Raw genomic sequence first — 22,786 nt, forward strand, 5'->3', positions numbered from 1 at the left:
CAACACAACACACAAGACAAATTCAACACCAAATTATAATAGAAAATATTTCTGTGATAAAATGACACCAAAATTACAAATATCCAATATAGGGAACCAGAGATTTGAATGTTTAAATATTAAAAGTAAAACTAGTGCTTAGAAACAAAGAACGCTCCAAGGCTTAAAAAAGGTCATGCTGGACCCGGACAAATTCAAGAGTGTAGGCCACCCGTTACGTAACATTTTTACAATTACTTCCAGAAGTGTTTCTTGAAGCAGGAAACTGGCTCACAGCACCATCCAAGGGTTCAGAAGCTCTGGTATACCCCTGGATCTGAGACTACATCTTCCACAATGCATCTGGTAAATCCAAGTAAATGGAGCCAAAGTTTGTCAGCTGGACTGATCCTCATTGTTGATGTTGCAGGCAGCCTTTCCAGCACTTTTCCACCTGCTGTTGATCAGGGACTCCACTCCTTATTGTTTAAAACAGGCACTGTCCTTTTGTTGTGAAGCCTTGTGAGGGAAACAGATGCAGTCCTTATGAGTGCAATCTTCTCTTGTGCAGTTCAAGGCCCCCGCAGGGCAGTCCTTCTCCTCCAGATGTTTATTTGGGTCTTTGAGGGCCCACAACACCAACTGAACATCCAAAGCTCTGATTCGCCTCTTGGAGGTTTGGTACTGCAATTCCGACAATGCACCTGGTCAATCTTTTAAAGTTCAGATGAAGGTAGTCAGCTGGGCTTCTCTTGATGGAGTGTGTGCAGGTGACTTCTTTGGGCTCTTTTGTACTTGTTGATTTAAAGGAATCCACTCCTTAATCCTTTGAATGTAGGCAAAGTCCTCTTTTGTGAAAACAAAAATGTGTAGCAGGTGCAGTCCTCTGGTGGTGCAGACCAGGAGATCAGCAGGCAAGTCCTTCTCTTGATATTTCCAGGCAGGGATCTGAGTTGCTGGGCAGCTCTCCTATATTTATCCAGGTTTCTGGGATGGCAAGCACGGTGATCTCGATGACCAATGGGGTGCAGGGTGCCATCCTCTGAGATTACCACTTCCCCTGAAGTGTGGAATTTTCTTGTCCCAGAAAAAACGTTTCCATGAATATTAAAAAGGTAGAAAATCTCTCTTGGAGCTTCAGGTCTGGCTAACCAACCCAGACGTGTGGCTAACTTCCCGTACACTCTCCTTCCAGCCCTTCTCCTAATTCAATTACAGGAGCTCCATCTGACTGGTGTTGAAGGAAAATGGGGTGGACCGGGCTCCTGTCCTCACTGTCTTTCTCCCTTTGAAGACCAGTTTTGCTACCCTGAACCTTCTTGTCCTGGCATTTGCAGGCAGCAGATGTCCTCCCACCAGTTGTCTCCTTTGTCTCAGCTCAGGCCACTTCACACTTCATCAAGAGTGCTTGGCTCAGCCTGTCAAAGGCTAGCCAATCAGGAGAGCCTGTTCCAGGGCTGAATTGGGTAACTTTAGGAAAGTAGTTCTATAACTTTTTTATGCAATAGTATTGTCAAATCCAGCCTTGTCAACTTGTTGAGTTTATTGCAACTATTAATTTGACACTTTAAATATTATTTAAGCTCACTCCAGTCAACAGTTAAACTGTATTAAAATGTAATAAAGCCTTCCCATGTTAGCATATGGAGCTGATGTAGGACAATGGGGGGAAAATGGCAGTTTTTCACTTACCTGGGCACATAAAACATATTTTATAATTTTCTTGCTTATTTTAACATGGCACCCTATCACTGGGACACCTAGGGCCCATCTTAGGAGTGACCTATATGTACAAATAAGGTAGTTTAAGACTTTGGATGTACCATTAATTCTGAAGTTGAATTTGGACATAGTTATTTTTTGAAAGCATCCTGCAGGGCTGGCTTTTAAAATGACTGCAGGCACTACACCAATGCACATTAAAGTGAATTATATCCGCTGGGCCTCTAAACCTACATGCCGTACCATATACTAGGGAGGCTGTCTAAACCAATGAGATTTATACCTAATTACCATATATCATTTAACAGAGCAATGGCCCTGGGCCTGGTTAGCAGGTTCCAGGGCACAATCAGAGTCAGTAAATACCAGTATCAGTCACAAACATGGGTAAAATGTGGGGGGCACTGCAAACAGTCCAGTTTTCTCAGACCTCCTTGCTGACTTCCCACGTGAAAACCTCAAAAGAAAGTAGCATTTGTGTCAGGCATTTCACTAGTCCCCATTTTGTCAACCTCCATGGTCATGCTTTTCCCAGTTTCATCCCCTCCTCTTTGAAGTACATAGTCAGTGATTGGTCTCTGTATTGCTCAAACAGACATTGCAATATGTAGTAGGTCCAGTTCCAACGTTTTGGCACACCCTTCATGAGGGCTTTAGCCAGTACTCTACTAGCACGCTGAATGAACTTTGACTGCTTGAGGGCTTTAAAAGAACAACTGAAATGATAGCAGATTCTTCTGCTGGTGATAAGTATGTTGTTGCCTATGACTTCTTTTTTTAGAAAATTCTACACAGTCAGGATGGTTCAATGCACCAAAAACAGGACCCAGAAATTCCCCCCATCTGCCATGGACTATATTACTGCCATTGTCCGTGGTGACAAACCAATTGTGGGACCTCTGGATCACATATGTTCAAACACCTCGCTGTTAAAGTCTTCCAAGATGTGTGCAGCTGTATGGGATTTCTTCATTGCGAACATCACTCCAGTTGTATGCCGCTGAGCACCCTTAAAAGTTTCTAAAGTGCTGTGACCTGGAGATAGCTGTTGCCTTACCCTCACAAAAGAGATCCAGTGTGTGCAGTGATACGCATGTAATCAGTTGCTTGACAACTGGTCCGCATGTCTCTCATCAGGCGTATAGTGTGAACAGTACTCCATCCAGCGAATTACAGAATACCATGATAGAGAACTGGAACAGCATATCTGGCAAAATTGATCCAGCTATGAACCTTCCATTTAGGGCAGATGGTTACCACAAATTCTAAAAATCTCACTTCTTAAACAAAAGAAAAGGGGAGGGGGTCCAACTCTGATATTTTACCAGCCTCCCATTGTACAAACGCGACATTGTGTGTTAGTATTGGTAGGGCCCCACCTGCCTAAACATGCACATAATAGTAGCTTGAATTGTTATATTATATTCCTTGGTGCCACTGATTAAGGTTAATTCTGGAGAGAACCAAGAGGTGGTACACTCAATGTGCACCTTGGAGTAATAATCACTGTGTGCAATGATGTCTGCATCTGAGTCTTGTGCTGTTTGGAGGTTGATGATGGGGGTGATGCTGGCACACTGAAAGGGCTGCTTTGTGTAAAGCTGTTATCCTCTTCTTCCTCATCACTACGGCCTACAATTTAAAGTTATTCCTCTCATCAAATTGTTTAATCTCTTTTCATATGGGTCGTTTGGCCTCCTTTACGATAGTGTGAACCAGGCTTACCACAACAAACACTGATATGGCAAATTGAACATATTACAATGTTATCTTCCTGCTTGCTAATCTTTAAGAGTCCCAAACTCGGGAGGAGATCTTTCTTAGTTTGTCACTGCCAATGCTTAAAGAACTGGAGGCGGTTGGGAGTGTCCTCCGACTGAAGTAGTGGTAGATACAGCTCTCTGCGGGGGTCTTACAAATATGGAAGCTGGTGCTGTTGGAACCAGTGCCACATCCCTCTGAGCTGGTTGAATAGGATGGGTAATCTTGGTGTGCTCTGAACTGCCTTTCATACTGACAATCAATGGCTCGTCCGACTGCTTCTCTGTCCCATTTCATAATTCTATGGCTTTCAAGAACTTTCCTTTCCTCGTGTCTCAGAAGGGAAGCTTGGAGAAGATGGTAGAGCACCATTTTTTTTTCTTGCTGTAGATTGGGATGCCAATGGTTCAAGAGTTGCATCTTGCTCAGCAGAAAGCTCAACCTCCTGTTCTGCTCCTACTTCAGGAACTGTTGCTGGCTGTGGCTCCAGCTGTCCAATTTGCTCAGTTTCCTGCGACATTTGGGTACTAGTTTGTGAATGAGACTAATCGAATTCGAACTCTCTACTCATCACCATGACTGCATTGGTTGCCTAACTGGGAATCATGTCCTTGGGCTTAGATTAGGGTTTTGCTGTTGATGTGAGAATGCTTCTCTCAGCTTGCTGACCAGATAACTGTGTGGCAGACACACCAAATTGTCTGAAAAAGGTGGAGGGTGGTACACCAGTGGTGGCACTTGCAATCTCCTTCTTCTTCTCCTCCTCACCGGCCACTTCTTGGCAGACACATTTTTTATGGCCATCTTCAAGCTATTTCATTTGACATTTAGCTGCACAAGCAGCATCAGGCAGAGGAAGACTCAGTGGTTTGGTTTAGTTGGTGTTACTTTGTGCTGGCCTTCTGTCTGGCAGTACTGTGGGATTATGCCTCTTGTGGACCTAAGCAAACAAACAATAAATAAATTCAGTGAAACATGGTGTTTTCACAGTTTGCATTATTCATATAGACAATGGTGAGGTTTTCCCAAATAATTAACAACAATGCAGTATTCAAATGCGATCCGGCCGTCTGGGTATCGTATTTCCCCCCTATTCAATTTGGCATTCACTTCCAATATAATTCCACCATCATGGAGAGATAACATTTTTCAACCCATTTTTAAATCAGGCTCACGGCAAATTATAGATATATTGCCTTGATTGACGTCAAAGCAAAACTCTATACCATTAACCTTTTGACAAACCTGGAAGCATGGGCATCGGCTGAAAAAAATCATCGTGGCCACCCAAACGGGGTTCCAGGCATGTATGAGTACAATCCCTAGCCCCCTGGCTCTCAACCTCATGATTGAAAAAGTTACCCGTAAGGCCTCAAATCTATACACCTGTTTCTTCAACCTAAAATCAGCTTTCGACACGGCCCCGAAAGGCCTCTTTTGGGCAAAATTGGTCAAATGGGGAGCGCCCCAAAACCTGCTCAAAGCCATAATTAATCTCTACTCTGATATCTGGCTACAAATCAAAATAGGTAAGGGCGATAGGATGACCAGAAAGATACCCACATCCATAGGCCTTAAACAGGGATGCGTTCTAGCCCCGTGCATTTTTAATGTTTATACAGCAGACCTGGACTCACTGCTATCTGAAGTCCCAAGTGACCCTTCGAAACTGGCACTAAGACCAGTGCGCAGCTTACAATATGCAGATGACATAGCTTTATGAAGCCGGACATCCATCGGCTTGCAGCGCTAAATCACCACTCTACATAGAATAATCGTATCTTCAGGCCTGAAGCTAAACTACAGCAAAACTAAAGTAATCAGCTTCTTACCAAAAAACAGGCAGCAAGACTTAAAATTCAAATGAAATGTCGCCTGCAATAAGATCGAACAGGTGAACACCAACAAATACCTAGGGGTGGAACTGGACTCCAGACTAAACTTCAAAAAGTATCTTGCACAACTAAGGGCCTTGGCAAACAAACTGTTTTTTGCACTCAATCTAATAAGAAAAAAATGTGGATTTTGTCTGAGTCATACTTATTGCAAATTATCAGCGCAAACTTTTTACCGTCTTTAACTTATGACTCTGAACTTCTCAAGGGCAAAGACGTAAAAATCCTTAACACCTAACAGTCTGTCCTGTTCAAAAGGATTTACCGCATACCACAACACACCTGCCAAGTTCAAGTGCGCTTGGAATTCGGCTTAAACATCAGTTCCCGGTGAGAATGGCTTCTCTAACTAAATTGTGCTAAAAGTTGAGAGCCACCGCTCTGGAGTCCGTGGCCAATTTGTGTTGGTCCGAAATGGTAAGCCAGCATATGATCAAACACAGCTAGCCAACAGGGCTCCGCCAAGCGTTGTCATCTCTGAATTTACACGAGGCTTGGGAGCTAAACATTAGCCATGCAGCATTTAAAAAACTCGCCAACAAAGCCGCCAAATTAAAATCATGGCCGATGGATAAAGGTGAACTGTCAGGAAAAAACACAGCTGGTCAGTCTTACAATCTTACAGCAGCTGGGGACCCCAACCATACAATATGTGCCACATTTCTCAAATGAACCAGAACTTGTACTAAGAATGGGTGCCTTTCCATTAAAAGACCAGGTGCCGCCCTGGAAACAAAGATGGCTGTACTCTCTCTGCCGACTTTGCGGTCAATTTGATGAAAGCTTGTTAGTTTTTCTCTGCATCTGCCCGTCAGTTAACTCCTTAAGACAGAAATTACTTTGCCCTGCCTTCCGGGCACTCAATATACGATCATGCCGTTTTGCAGTGCTGGCACTACTAAACAGCAAATCAATTCAGTTTTCCTGCAAGGCTGCTAAATTCCTTCTACAAGTGAACACTTTACTTCCACCAAATGGGCCACCCCAGAAAGACAATAGCAGCCCCAGGGCAGGGAACCTTGAAATGAGGATCTTGAAAGCTGCAGATTGAACCGGTAATGCTAAATAAAAAACCCTTGTCATCAAAATCCTTAGAGCACTTGATGGACTATCACCTCTTTTAGACTACTGTATTTTCGTAAAGTAACGAAATCTTAATAATGAATTAATTATTTTAACTTGTAAATGCTTTCTTACCCAGACATTTTATGTAAGCTGCAATGATTTTATTTAATCTGCAAATAAAATATTACTAACGTACTTACTTACTTGTAACAACAATAGTGTATCCATTCTATTCCAATCCAAACCATATAAAAATATGTCAATTAGGATAATAGAAACATACAGATTTAAGTTTGCTTTATGTGCCTCTAAGGTGAGATACCTATGGCAGGCATGTGGATGAAGGGAAAAATGTGATAAATCTTAGAAAAGTGAATGCTTGTGTGCATCTATGGCCTAAGACTCAGAGACCTATGGCATGCTGGGGGTTCAGGGAAATATTCAATAATCCTTAAAGAAATGTAATGCTGGTGTGCCCCTATGGCCTAGGAGACCTATGTCAGGCAAGGGGTGCAGAGAAAAATTTAATAATCCTTGAAAAAAGTGAATGTTGATGCGTGCCGATGGTTTAAGTGACCTATGGCCGGCAGTGGGTGCAGGGAAAAATTGAACAATCCTTAACAATGTGAATGCTGGTAGGGCACATGGCCAACAGCCAAACATGGCACATGCATAACTCGTGAGCTCCTGGACCCAAGCCCTGTAATCTGGAGGTATCCATGGCCTAACAATGGGGCATATCAACAAGGGCCTTATCACCACTTTTTTGGCATTAAAAGCCCAAAAAGCGGAGATAAAACTATCGCCCTATTTACAAGTGGGTGCTAACATGCATTAGCGCATGTTAGCACCCGTTTTCCCAACGCCTCTCTTTGCATTTCTAATGAGATGCAAAGTGGGCGTCACTGGGCAGTACTGCTTGTATATTATCGCTGATGTATACATTGCAATATTTACAAGGAGGCCCATGCATTTTAGCAGACGTTAGTTTTTGGGGAAAACCGTGGTTTTCGCCCAAAACTAACATCTGCTAAAATGCTGACTTACCTATACTTTACTTAGGGGGTGGATTTTGCTGATATGACCACAGGTCGTATCAGCAAGGTTATCGCCATTTTCCATGGAACATCGCTGGAAAACCAGCGATATTTCATGGAAAACACTGCTATCGCTGGAATAATTATCGCCATTGTGCTATGCGTTGTTAATACAGTGCTAGCATGGAGATAATTTCCAGCGATAACCAATCTCACGCTAAGTGCGGCCAACGATAATTATCGCTGTCAATTTATAATATGCCCCGTAGACATTGAGACCCGTGAGCATATCAGAGATGCCCAGGAGAGGTGTATTGGTGCTGTGATGAGCCATGAGCCCCCTTTTAAATGAGAGGGAAAGGAAAGCAGAGGAGCGCTGGTGCAATCAGCCGGTGGAAATACAGCTAGAAGAATTAACCCCAGGACAGGCTGTTGTGGGAGTCCCCATTGCACCTGTGGGTAGGCCTGCCCGGACCACTCTGTGTGTGCCCAACTGGACCTGGACTGCAGCTGTTTGCCATCAGGCTGATAGCATATCCCGCCCAGCATGTTGCTGTCGAACACGAAAGCTGAGGCAAAGTCTGGCCCTGAGTGAAGGCCCTGCGTCCAGACCCAAGATGAGGCAAGGGTGCCGGAAGACACAAGGGGGAGCCAGGTGACAATGTGGGGGCCCGAGAAGACTAGCCGGCGGAAACCAGGGTAGAGCTGATGGGCCTAAGCCTATTGAGTGTAAAACAAAGAGAAGATCCAGATGATCGAGGGCCCACACCCCCCCGGCACACCCCGCGACTAAGATCACCCACAGGACCATACCCAAGGGAGTGGTATGAGCCCCTAGCTGAGAGCTGGTTAGGAGTCCCCTGTGATTGTTGGCCTGATAGTGGAGTTGCGTCCTGGGAGTGACCTGCAGGGCCTCGCCCAGTGAGAGCAGTGATTACTGGGCTGAGCAGACTGTCCATTTGAGAGTATGGGCCCACCCCCTGTGAGCACAGCTGGTGCAGACCAGCTGTGCGGCCCCCTGATGTGTTGTGACCCCTGGTGAGGTGACTCAACCATGCAAATTTGTCTTTTGGACTAAAAACATGGGGACAGAGGCGTGCGTCTCTGCTGCATGGTATGGAAGAATTTAACGGACTCAACTGAACATGAATACAACTCCTGTGATTTGGCCCTGTGGAGAGGTGCTCAGTGCAGAAGGGAGCCCTTGGAGGGCTAGTGGCGTTCCCCCTGGGTGCCCCTGCCAATACTACGAGCTGTTGCAGAGCAGAGGAAATACAGCACTGTGGAGGAGTAAGCCCCACAAGTTTCTTGTAGACCTACTGGCAGACCCCTGTAGGGTAAGCAGGCAGAACAGACAGACCATACACTGCAGAATACCACTGTGAACTCGGTGCGCAATGATGCAGCAAAAAGTTGATCAACTACAGGAGCAAGTGGAGGACATGGAGGGCAGAACCCTTCGCAATAATGTGAGAATCATTGCTATCCTGGAAGGGAAAGAAGGCCCTAGTGCCACACAGTTTATTGAAACCTGGCTCCGGACAGAGGTGGTTGCTGAGTGACCGTCAGACGGTTTCACTGTGGATAAAGCCCATAGAGTCCCTACTAGAAAACCAATTGCTAAAGGTGTGTGGTAAACTCTGCTCCGCTGCCAGAGTTTACAGAGTTTTGAAACTGCACGTTCCGTTTGGAATGTGAAGTTCAAGGCAAAAAACTCTGTCAGCTGTCGGCGGAGCGGAGCTTACCTAGCCTAATTTTAATAAGTGGATGTGCAGTAGCTCTGACATCTACTGCTCTTCCCTGGTACAGATCTCACAAGCAATGAAATCTCCCTGGGTGTAGATGGGGCTCTGTACCCCAGAGGTGGCTCTGCTATCTTGTGCTCTTCACTGACACAGAGCACGAGGAGCAGCCCATGCACACAAACAATGAGGCACAACTGGGCATGGTGAGGAGTGAGGACTGAGGACTCAGAGCTTGAGGGACACTTGCCTAACGGGCTGCCAGGGTCCACTGTAGGGGGTCTGGCTATGCTGCCTGAGAGACCCAGATGAGCTGGCCTCAGGTGGAGTGTGCTTGTTTTAGAAAGTTCTGCACAATCAGGATGATTTTTGCACCAAACACAGGACCCTGGTACAAGCACTACAAGTCGAGTAGTCTTGTGTCAACTGTTGCCTTTGGGCGCGCTAGGTGTGATGAAGGTCACGAGACACCAAATGAAGCAATTGTTCAATTCTACCACTGAAAAGAGAGCAGGTCAATCAATGATTTGGCGAAGGGCTGACCACAAGGAATGAGACTAGCAGACTGGCACTGTCTAGCTCATGTGCCCATGATCTTGGCTATCCAGGTCTCTTCCTCTCTGCCTCTCACTGGTAACTCTGTACTCAGCTGCAGCTACAGTTCGTCCTCCCCAGCAACTTTTAATTAATTAATATAGAGTGATCTGAATCAGTTGGGTGAGGGAGTGGGAGTGTGCATGGCGGGGGCCTTTCTGGGTGCTGCTGCGATGTGCTAAGGAAAACAAGCCTACGCCGGTCCGGCCTCCTCTTTCTTCGGTTTGTGCTGATAAAAAATATATCGCCCTGTGCCTGGGCACCAGGCTTTCTGAGCCCAGCACCCTCCTCCACCCCAGTGCCCCCTAGGATGGACTGTCAGGCGGAACCCTGACTCTTCCATCACACCTAGCCTGGTCTGGACTCCAGAGACCTGCTAGAGGGACGTATGCACACTATGCCAGCATGGAGCTGCTCATGATGACATAGACATCTCTTCTCTTAGCTGTATGCTCTTCCTGCAAGGCAGACAAGCTCCTGAATGGTGAGTTTTTCATTTTAATTCATTTATTGATGTTACTTTTACGTTTTTAGCATAATTATTTATGAACTCAGAGCAACCAGTGACCGAAGCGGGGACTTCTTGGCTCTCTAAAATTTGAATAAAAAATAAGGAGTTCCACACTGGGGGTGCAATGCTTAGAAGCTCAGGTGGATGATGGCATGTGGTAATGAGGACAGGCACTGTTTATGCTACAGATGTCAAAGCTGAATAAATTAAGAGAACACAATTTCTCCCCTCAGTGCCCCCTGAATATGACATTCTCAGCAAGCCTCTGGAGGGCCCTATTCAGCATTTAGAGATAAAATGTATAAGACCTGAATTCCATATAATATTAACTTAAAGTGCCAGCGCGACCTCATTCTTGTTCCCGAACATGGGAGTGCCGAGGGATGAACTGGTGTGCAAATTTCCAGAGATTTGAGTAGAGAAGTGATTATGTTAATGTAAACCTGCCTAATTGGCAGGGATTTTCCCAGTTTACTTCAAATGGAAGATATGCTCTATTTATGTTATTTATTTATTCATGAAGTTTTATATAGCGCAAACTTAATCCTGAAGAATATCAGAGCGCTTTACACTTGAGGGAGTGAGGTGACATAACAGTACAAGAGTCAAATTGGGAATATACAAAAGCAATACAATGGTGCACATAGAAGACTCAAGATAGACCTTGGCTAGGAGTATAATGTGCTATGCAATGAAACAGAATTACCAAGGGGAGCCAGTCCAATAGTAAAGAACCAGAATGATGTCCTTTCTTGAAGTGTGATGAATGCGCTAATAGATGATCTTTGCTCCTCTTATGAAGGTAAGAACTTGTTCATGGGGTGCCTTACTGGTGTTGCTCGACGGGGAGTGGTCACGAAGAACATGGCGGCAGGTTAGCGGCCGCGGCACTTGAGCTCCGTGCCCCGAGCTCCCAGCAGAGAGTGTCCGGAGGAGATGACTAATGAATGCGGATTTTGAGTGCTGTTGAGCCCGCTCTCTAGCTTGCACGTTAAAGTGGTGAAAAAACTCTCACCCTTCCGCACGGACCCCATCGTGTCTTTTTTTCAATCTACTCCGCGGTGCAGTGCGTTTGTCTAATGTGCTACGCTCCTAGGGGCGGGGTGCAGGCTAACACACAGGCTGACCCGACAGCTCTTCGTACCAGAGCCTCAGAAAATCCACAGAGGGAGACGCCGGGAGGCGTGTGGTTGTGGCGCCGAGCCGCCCTGGTGCTCCGCCGTGGAAGGCGTTTGCGGAGCTTTTGGAGAGACGTTCATTGTGAGGGGCCTGCTTCTGCTCCAGCATCGTCATCGGTTGAGGTTCCAGAAGCAACAGACGTAACGTTTACAGCACCTACAATACCAGGGGAGCCTTCTGACGAAACTATTACTGCACTGGAGAGTGAGGTGAAGGGGTCTGAGGGGGAGGCATTTAGTGGGCTTACATGCCCAAACATCAGTTTCGACCCCCTCTAATGCAGAAATCTCTATATTTAAAGGAACGCAGAGAAAGGGAGTCAGTAAAGCCAATAGAGTAAAATCTACTCGCAAAAAAAAGGGAGTAAAAAGTCAGACAGCAATTCTGTCCACTAAGCCCTTTATTGAACAGGATCAGGAACAGGACCAGGAACAGGGGGTTTTCGCACAGAGCGTCTCTACAATATCAGGGAGCCCAGCCCTCAGTAAACCATCAGTAAACCTCAGTAAAACATCCTCATATCTAATAGCTGAGGTCAAGGCCAAGCGCTCATACAGGGGAAGAAAGGCAATTAAACCAACACCTATACCTAGCTCTAAAATTAAGCCCTCGCTTCGCTCTTTTTTCAAAGTAGTTCCCCAGGTGTTGGACTTAGTCCAAGATAATCTCCCATCTAAATGTGACCCTTCCCCTTCTATTTTTGGCAGACCTGACCCTTTAGAGACCCCTAAACAGTTACGCTCTCTAGAATCTTTTAGCCTTGTACCCCCGCTAGTCTCCGTGCCAATCCCTCAATTTCTTTGTATGGAAGACTCATCAGTTTCCCTTCTACCTTTAGATATGGAGGGGGCCCCACTCCTGCAGGCCTCGGAGAAGACTGTAGCTTTAAGCCACAGTGAGCATGACAATCACACTATATCCCCTGCAGCTTTGAGTGAGCAGTGTGCCCAAAATGGTGAAGTCGAGGCAGTCAGCTGTACCCCTTGTAGTAACATTAAACAGGGTTCTTTGTATACTTTAGTGGTTGATTCTTCCTCAACCTCATTTACCAGTAAGGGTACAGAAAGAGATCAGGAAGGCCTTATGGGCGAGATCCTTGCCGAGCATATAAACTTAGATCAATCTGATTGCTCACTACAACCATCCCTAGATTTGCTTCCGACTACAGGAGAAATGCCAATAGCCAGCAGCCACACGGCTCCAATTTTGGACCCTCCCTCCAGCATTTCAATGGCTTCCCTACAGCTTATGTTCTCAAGCCTGTCAGTTGACATAAAGAGAGGCTTTGAAGAGTCCGCATCTATCCAGAGAGAGAACAGAAATTACTGTGAGTCTCTTGACAGCAAGATTGATGGTCTCACTGCAAGAACAGAGGCTCTAGAAGAGACAATGGGTGGGCTATCCTTACACCTAGAAGATACTGAACTTGAAATATCAAAACTGAAGAGAGAAGATTTGTCACTAGCATAGAGGATGGAATCACTAGAGAACAATGCTAGGCGCTGTAATATCAGAATCCTGAATGTGCCAGAGGGAAGTGAGGGTTCGGACATCAAAGGTTTAATTATCCCGCTGTTAAAACAGTCCCTCGACCTCGACATGCCGGAAGAAGAGCTCCTAAAGGATGTCCAAAGGATTCACAGGGATCCCTTCAGGCGAAACCCCCAGAGAACCAAGCCTAGAAGGATCTTGATAAACTTTCATACCTATACTTTAAAAGAACAGATCCTCAATTTAGCGCTAAGGTGTTAGGGTTTAGCAGCCTTGACTTGTGTGATTTCCTATGATTTGATAGTTTTTACCTACCCCTGGTTGTGAGAGCGCGATCATTTGTAGACGCTCCCTACAGTGAATAAGGAGGAGCGGCAGAAGGAAGCCTTTGCTTGGCTTACTTCATCGTGACCACGCCCCCTCTCCACTTCCTGGTTCCTGCTCGTGTGTGTGTTGGACCTCTGGTGATTCGGAGAGGTTCCCTTCGCTCTTTTCCTGGTGCTGCCACCTTGTTCCGTGTATATTTCGCCCCGGTGCGTTGTGCCTGAACGCCAGCCGGCACTCGGCATTTCCTCGTTGTCCGCGTGTCCCTGAACGCGGCGGCCCTACCAACGCTCACGCATTTCGCGGGCGTATTCAGCTCGTTGCCTTCATTCCCTTCTCTCCTGGGGGCTGAATTCATTCCTTTTTGTTTGGGCATTCTGTTTGTGAGTACTCCTATGAGAGAGAGCGCTCCTCCCTATTTCCTCAAGGGCCGGGTGTCTCTCCTCCTGAGAGTGTACTGTCCCGCTGTACTTACCCCCCGTGCAGCCAGGCGGTGCACCTCACTCCCTTCTTATCTTTGAAGTTGTGTATGTGTGTGGTTGTACTGCTCCGCTGTCTTTGCCCCTTGAAGCCGGGTGGTGCACTTCACTCCCTTTCTCCCTTTTTGAGTTTACGTCTGAGGTGTGGTGAGTCCTTCGTGAGTTCAACTATCCTTGCCAAGACAGGGATTATCTACAGTCCACTATATCCTGAACTCATCGTTGAAGCTCGCCTGACCTACACTTGGGGTAAGATCAATCGAGTTAATCACACATGTCAATGTTTTGTTCGTAATAGTCAGAGTAACTGTGGGGATTGTTATTGTTTATACCTTGGTTTTATTTCCTAGCCTGGACCATCCCCTGAGACGCCTTCTGTTCTTCGTTAACCCTCGTATGAGGAGAGTGGTGGACACTCCTTGGGTAAATTCCCTCATACTTTTAGGGGACAGTAGACAGGAGTGTGTGTCATCTATCACATTCTTGCTTCTGTGTCCTGGAGGTGGAGGGATTTGTCTTCGCTCCCGTGGAAGTTGGTCCTTCTCCTAACAGAAAGCCAAGCCCACGAATTATCCTTCCCCCGAGCGAAGATGAATCCTGACCCTTCTATGGAGGCTACGGGCCCTGAAGCCCAAACCCCCACTATGAATGATCTAACTGCTGCTTTAGTGGCTCTTCAGACAGAAGTAGGCAGATTAGGAACCGAAAACCAAAGATTAATGGCAGAAGTACAGCAGTTGAGATCAGGTGCCAGAGATACAGGTACGATCCCTAAACCACGTTAAACATATATACAGCCTGCTAGATTCACACTAGCTCCTACAGAAACAGACACAAGAGCTAGCCCTGATCCCTCGGCTTCCCCTGTTCAAGTCACGGTACACACCCCAAATCCTGTTCCCTTAGCAATGCCTGAAAGATTTACCGGAGACAGCACTAAATTCAATGTCTTCATGAATCAGTGTCAACTCCAATTCCTGTGCAAGGCGGCTTCCTTTCCTGATGATTCGGCCAAAGTAGCGTTCATAATATCCTACCTAGCAGGGAATGCTGCAGAATGGGCAGTACCTCTAGTGCAGAATAACGATCCCTTGCTATACGATCTTGATCAGTTTCAGCAAAAGATGAGGAGTCTTTTTGCGAAGCATTCCTATATGCAAGCGAGCGATACCGAACTGCTTAATCTCAAACAAGGTTCCAAGGATCTCCTTTCCTACATAACCAATTTTAACCGATTGGTGGCAGAAACCCACTGGCCTGAAGACAAACGAACCTCCTTGTTTTACCGTGGGTTGTGTGAGGAAATAAAGGACCTGCTCTCCCAGATAGTGAACCCCCCAGAAGACTGTGCCTCCTTTATTGACCTGGTAGTGAAACTCGACCATCGATTGCATGAGAGAAAAGGAGAAAGGAATCGTAATATTGTTCCCAAAGTGCTGTTTCATCGACCTGAGAGAACCCTGCCGAAAGATGTCCCAGAACCTATGCAAATAGGGGGAATCCGTGGGCCTCTGTCCACAGAAGAAAAAGAAAAGAGACGGCGATTGAACCTTTGCCTTTATTGTGGTAAAGGAGGCCATTTTGCTAAAGACTGTTCAGTGCGCCCTAAAACACCAAAACAATCAGTCAGTGGTCTTTCCGGTTCGGAAAACTTGAAAGCTTGAGGAACAGAGAGGTCGATTCCCCAAGCTCTATACCCCCACAGACCTCCTCCAGCCAGGTACTAGTGGTAAAACACTTTACCGTACCTATTACCCTCACTTATTTGAGCAAAAGACAGTACACCATGTCTGTTCTTCTGGACTCCGGCGCTACTGGGAATTTTTTTGATATCCAACTCGCTAAACAACTGGGTCTTACTTTCATCACTAAACCCCAGCCTGAATCCATCTGGGCTGTGGATGGATCTGAATTATCCTCAGGTATGATCAGTTATCAAACCCCGCCGTTGGTTATCGTTTTCAATAACGGTCATTCAGAAAGCCTTGTGTTTGATCTGATTGATGGCCCCAATTTCGGCGTTATCTTGGGAGTACCCTGGTTACAGCTTCACAATCCCGCTATAGACTGGGTGAAAAGAACCGTCACCTTGAGTTCCCACTTCTGTAAAACTCATTGTTACCAGGAAGCACGCTAACCAGATCTACCATTATTTTGTGCAGTTCAATCAGGGGCAGACTCGTGTTTGCCCGATCAATATTCAGAGTTTGCCAATGTCTTTAGTGAACAGGAAGCTACCAAATTACCTCCGCATAGGAGTTATGATTGTAGGATTGACATGATACCTGGCGCAGATTTACCCTGCAGTCGTATATATGCCTTGACCCCCTCAGAGAATGACTACCTGAAGGAATACCTAGATGAGATGCTGGCAAAAGGATTTATCAGACCGTCTACTTCACCTGCGTCTTCTCCTTTCTTTTTTATTGATAAAAAGGAAGGAGGTCTTCGGGCTTGCCTGGACTATAGAGCTCTGAATAAAATCACGATAAAGAACAAATATCCTCTTCCCCTGATACCTGTCCTTCTCGACCAGATTAAGGGAGTAAAGATCTTTACGAAAATTGATCTAAGGGGTGCTTACCATTTGATCCGGATAAAGCAGGGAGATGAATGGAAAACTGCCTTTCGCACCAAATTTGGACTTTATGAGTATTGCGTCATGCCGTTCGGGCTGTGCAATGCCCCGGCGGCATTTCAATACTTCATAAACGACATTCTGAGAGAATATATCGATATCTTTGTAATCGTCTATATAGACGATATCCTAATATTCTCTCAAAACGAAACTGATCATGTTACCCATGTCCGAAAAATCCTACAGAAATTACAAGAGAATCAATTATATGCTAAATTGGACAAAAGCATGTTTCACACTGCAGAAGTGGACTTTTTAGGCTTCACCATTAAGCCTAGTGGCCTTCAGATGGATCCTAAGAAAGTAGAGGCTCTGGTTCAATGGAAAAGTCCCACCTCAGTCAAGGAAATACAATCTTTCCTAGGATTTGCCAATTTTTATAGGCGATTCATTGACCGTTTTTCTGAAACCATTTCCCCTATTACAAAGCTTCTGAAAAAAGGGGTGCCTTTTTTATGGACTCTCGAGGCCGAACAAGCTTTTTGTGACTTAAAATCCAAGTTCACTTCCGCCCCTATCCTTCGGCACGCTGACAACACTCAACCGTTTTATGTGGAGGCGGACGCCTCTCAATATGCGGTAGGGGGTATCCTTTCCCAAAGAGACAACGAGACAGGTCAAATGCATCCCATAGCATATTATTCCAAAACCTTACTACCTGCAGAAAGGAATTACACCATCGGGGAAAGGGAACTGTTGGCCATCAAGTTGTCCTTTCAAGAATGGAGACATCATTTGTTAGGGTCTCCCCATGTGGTTACTATTTATTCGGATCATAAAAACCTTCAGTTTTTTAAGTCCGCTAGAGCTCTTACACCAAGACAAATGAGGTGGTTATTGTTCTTTAGTGAATATGACTTTCTGATTACCTATCGGCCTGGTACACAACAGGGAAAAGCGGATGCCTTGTCACGTCTTGGACAGGAAAAGAGCTCAACCCACGAACAACCACTTCCTATCATTCCTGAGACCAAGATCCTTGGAGTGGGAGAAAAAGACCACAATCTTCTGGAGGAAATCAAGGGACTACTCTCAGATATATCACCTGAGGAGTGGTTGCACAATCCCTTGCACACCATGAAAGACGGGTTGTTTTATCATGACAACAAGATGTTTGTCCCGGCCTCTACCCTGAGACAAAAAATCATAGGATGGTGTCATAATAGCACCTTGGCAGGACATCCAGGGGGTCGTAAAACTATTGATCTATGCCATAGATGGTTTTGGTGGGAATCTTTGGCCCAAGATGTAGTGGACTATGTAAAGTCTTGTGCAATTTGTGCACGCCAAAAAGCTTCCCATTGTGCACCCACAGGACTCTTAAAGCCTATAGCCATACCTCCCGCTCCCTGGCATACTATAAGTATGGATTTCATGACGGATTTGCCCCCTTGTCAGGGTTATACCACTGTTTATGTAGTTGTGGACATGTTGTCCAAAATGGGACATTTCATTCCGTTAAAGAAAATACCTTCCTCCAAAGAACTAGCATCCGTGTTTTTGGACTCAGTGGTGAAATTACACGGGTTGCCTACGGTTATCATCTCTGACAGAGGTCCCCAGTTTGTCTCTAAATTCTGGAGAGGAATGTGTGCTGTCTTGGGTATTGATCACAGGCTTTCCACTGCGTATCACCCCCAAACAGATGGGCAAACTGAAAGAACTAATCAAACCTTGGAACAATTCCTGCGGTGTTTATTAACATCTATTCCTTCTACTTGGGTTCAAGCTCTTCCTCTAGCGGAATTCGCATACAACAATTCAAGCCACTCAGCCACAAAGGTCTCTCCTTTTTTCTTTTTACACGCCCAGCACCCTAGAATGCTTCCCATTGTGTTACCCTCAGATGACATTGCAGTGCCCGCACTAGAAGAACACCATGCACATATCCAGGACATATGGGAATCAGCAAAGACTGAGCTAGGGAAGGCCAAAGAAGCAATGAAGAAACAAGCAGATAAACACCGTAGAACAGAGCCCGTGTACACTATAGGAGAGAAAGTGTGGCTGTCCACAAGAAACCTCAGAATGGAAGGGTCAAAAAAATTCCAACCTAGATTCATAGGGCCTTTCCCAATAGAGAAAATTCTAACCCCTGTCACCTTGAAACTTCAACTACCCCCATGCATGAAAATTCACCCTGTGTTTCACAGTTCATTGATTAAAAAATACATACCCTCCAATGTCCCTGAAATCCCTCCTCCACCAGTACAGATAGATGGGGAAACTGAATATGAAGTACGCAAAGTTCTGGATTCCAGAAGATTCAGAGGTAAACTCCAGTACTTCATAGATTGGGTGGGTTATCCCCCGGAAGAGAGATCATGGGAACCGGCTGATAATATACATGCGGTCCGACTGATCCGACAGTTCCACAGACTACACCCCTCGAAACCTGGTCCTGGGAATAGGCCTTTGAGGAGGGGTACTGTTAGGGTTTAGCAGCCTTGACTTGTGTGATTTCCTATGATTTGATAGTTTTTACCTACCCCTGGTTGTGAGAGCGCGATCATTTGTAGACGCTCCCTACAGTGAATAAGGAGGAGCGGCAGAAGGAAGCCTTTGCTTGGCTTACTTCATCGTGACCACGACCCCTCTCCACTTCCTGGTTCCTGCTTGTGTGTGTGTTGGACCTCTGGTGATTCGGAGAGGTTCCCTTCGCTCTTTTCCTGGTGCTGCCACCTTGTTCCGTGTATATTTCGCCCCGGTGCGTTGTGCCTGAACGCCAGCCGGCACTCAGCATTTCCTCGTTGTCCGCGTGTCCCTGAACGCGGCGGCCCTACCAACGCTCACCCATTTCGCGGGCGTATTGAGCTCGTTGCCTTCATTCCCTTCTCTCCTGGGGGCTGAATTCATTCCTTTTTGTTTGGGCATTCTGTTTGTGAGTACTCCTATGAGAGAGAGCGCTCCGCCCTATTTCCTCAAGGGCCGGGTGTCTCTCCTCCTGAGAGTGTACTGTCCCGCTGTACTTACCCCCCGTGCAGCGGGGCGGTGCACCTCACTCCCTTCTTATCTTTGAAGTTGTGTATGTGTGTGGTTGTACTGCTCCGCTGTGTTTGCCCCTTGCAGCCGGGTGGTGCACTTCACTCCCTTTCTCCCTTTTTGAGTTTACGTCTGAGGTGTGGTGAGTCCTTCGTGAGTTCAACTATCCTTGCCAAGACAGGGATTATCTACAGTCCACTATATCCTGAACTCATCGTTGAAGCTCGCCTGACCTACACTTGGGGTAAGATCAATCGAGTTAATCACACATGTCAATGTTTTGTTCGTAATAGTCAGAGTAACTGTGGGGATTGTTATTGTTTATACCTTGGTTTTATTTCCTAGCCTGGACCATCCCCTGAGACGCCTTCTGTTCTTCGTTAACCCTCGTATGAGGAGAGTGGTGGACACTCCTTGGGTAAATTCCCTCATACTTTTAGGGGACAGTAGACAGGAGTGTGTGTCATCTATCACATTCTTGCTTCTGTGTCCTGGAGGTGGAGGGATTTGTCTTCGCTCCCATGGAAGTTGGTCCTTCTCCTAACATAAGGCAAACATCTCTTACCTGCAAAGGATTCACCTTTCAAATACGATCCGACCTATGTAGGATCACCTTGGAAAAACAATGGGAACTGGGAAGGAGGATGGAGGCATTTCGTGATCTGGGTTCAACGGTGCAAACGGGTTTTCCAGCAGCTTTAAAGATCATGTTTAATAACAAGATGTTCAACGTTCGTACTGTCCAGGCGGCAGACAAGCTGCTCCTGTCTATCGGGGGCAAAAAGGGGGCCACAGGCTAATCCAAGAGTAATTTTATCCTGTACTACTGATGGTTTCTCTTGGTAGCATTCCTCTAATCTTTCCACAGAGCGTTAATAAAAAGAGAACTATGACCGTAGAACCCTCGCTCATATAAGTAGTAGAAATAAAGTAATTTAATTATAGCAGAAGACTGAGGATAAAAAGGGAAAAACCAAAATAGTGAAGAGAAAAATAATATATATATACTAAATAACCTTCAGGGGGAAGAATTAAAAAAAAAAAATTAGGAAAAATGCCAAAGGAGAAAGAGAAAAAAAAAGAGCATCACTTTGCAGGGAGCTTGGGGAGGAAAGGGGTGCCATCAGCCGGACTTGCTCCGGTTAGCTAGCACAAGGGTTCCTCAGGGGTGGGATTGGGGTAGGTTGAGGCACTGGGGGGTGGACATTAAACATAAAATTTCCTCATTTACGTTTAGGTTTTTGGCTATTCTTTTTTCGTTTTAAAATATGGGTAGTGATTAAAAAAAAAAAGCAGGAGTAAGTGTTGACTCTTGTGACATTGAATCCAGACAAATTACAGTAATGTCAGGGTCTCTGAATCATGAGTAACCTCCGGATTCTCTCCTGGAATGTTAATGGCCTGCGCACCAAGCCAAAAGCAAATAAGATCATGCAATACTTGTGCGATATAGATGCGCAGGTCATTATACTCCAGGAGACACATTTAATCGAAGCTGAGATCCTCAAAGCGGTTAAGAAAAATAGGAGGATTGACAAATCTGTATCCTCTTCCCAAATTTCGAATACAAGGGGGGTAACCATTCTTTTTAAAAAACCCTTAAAAGCAAGAATTATCTCACAGGAGGTTGATCCAGGTGGAAGATGGGCGATCACGTCTATAGATATTGGTGGCACTCAACTGACTCTCGCGGGTTATTATGGGCCTAATCTAGATGACTCTTCAGCTCTTGAATCATTATTTTCTCATCTCTTAAATTTTCCAGAGCCTATTATTATAGCAGGGGACTTTAACATTGTATTAGACCCCTTGCTTGATAAATCCCCAAGTAGTAGGCAGTTAACTCTATCCAAAACAAGAGCTTTTCTTCTTGACTGCATGAGTCCATATGGCCTTATGGACATATGGAGGGTGAGAGCAGGGTTGGAACCAGGATTTTCTTTTAGAAATTTCAAATATCGGCACCAATCCAGAATCAACTTTTTTCTAATTAGTCGAAACTTGGTCGATTCAGTACAAAACATAAGATACCTCCCCTCGCACCTGTCGGACCACTCCTCAGTAGCATTATCTCTACACGGTTTATATACATCACCTTCTAGATCTTGGTCTTTCGATCGTTCATTCCTTACATCGTCGGATGATATCTTATCTATTAAAACAGATACTCGAGAGTTCATGCAACTAAACACTGGTTCAGCCGACCATAGTACAGTATGGGATGCATATAAAGCCTTTTTGCGAGGGATAATTAAAAATAAGGTCGCGTTCCGCAAGAAGCAGTATACCCAAGAAATCGTATCTATTGAAACCGATCTTCTTAGGGTACAAGCTAAAATAGAAGCCATTCACAGTGTCTCAAACCAAGATCTTATACCCCTACAGAAAAACCTGCTCACACTGAAAGAGAAAATGGCCACGGTTTTAAATCAACGTATCCTCGAAAGATGGGAGAATAGTAAATTATCCCATTTTGAATATGGGGAGAGTGCCGGTAAATTACTGGCCTGGAAGACCAAAACTGACCAGGTCCGAAACATCATAGCCTCGGTAACTACGAACAATGATACCCTCTCTTCAGATACAGAAATTAGGATAGCCTTTATGGACTTCTTTAAAAAGATATATCAGGAGGACAAGAACATTACCTTAGATAATGTAGACAGATGGCTAGACGGTGTCTTCCTTCCATTATTTTCTTTAGAACAAAGTGCTTTTTTGGATGGGGAGATCACCGAGGAAGAGGTTATATCAGCTATTCAGGGAAGTAAGAGCAACAAGGCAGCAGGCCCGGATGGCCTACCTGCTGAAATTTATAAGAACTTAGCGGCTGAAATATCGCCCTTACTTGTTATACTCTTTAATCATATACTGCAGGATGGGGCTTTGCCACCTACATCCTGGAATGGCACGTCCATCACGCTTATTTTGAAACCAGGCAAACCTGCTAATAGCTGTGGGTCATATCGTCCCGTATCAATCCTGAACGCGGATTATAAAATCTTCGCAACTCTTTTAGCAAATAGGCTGGCCCAGGTGGCCCCTGATATTTTACACCTTAATCAGAAGGGCTTCGTGAGGGGTCGCCAGTTGCATGAACTCACCTACGATCTCATAGGTGCCATAGACATAGCAGTTAAGGATTCTAGGCCCTTGTCCATCCTCACGTTGGACGCTACCAAGGCCTTCGACAGGGTTAATTGGGTTTTCCTGTCGGGGGCCTTGAGAAAGTTCAACGTGGGAGAGGGTTTTCGCAGGGCTGTGAAACTGCTATATAATTGTCAATCAGCCGCAGTGCTGGTAAATGGGGCCTTGTCTGAACCCTTTATAAAACCTATAGGTACATGGCAGGGCTGCCCTCTATCCCCTCTCCCATTTGATCTCTAC

This window comes from Lissotriton helveticus, chromosome 6 (assembly GCF_964261635.1).
Source record: "Lissotriton helveticus chromosome 6, aLisHel1.1, whole genome shotgun sequence".
Lineage (NCBI taxonomy): Eukaryota > Metazoa > Chordata > Amphibia > Caudata > Salamandridae > Lissotriton > Lissotriton helveticus.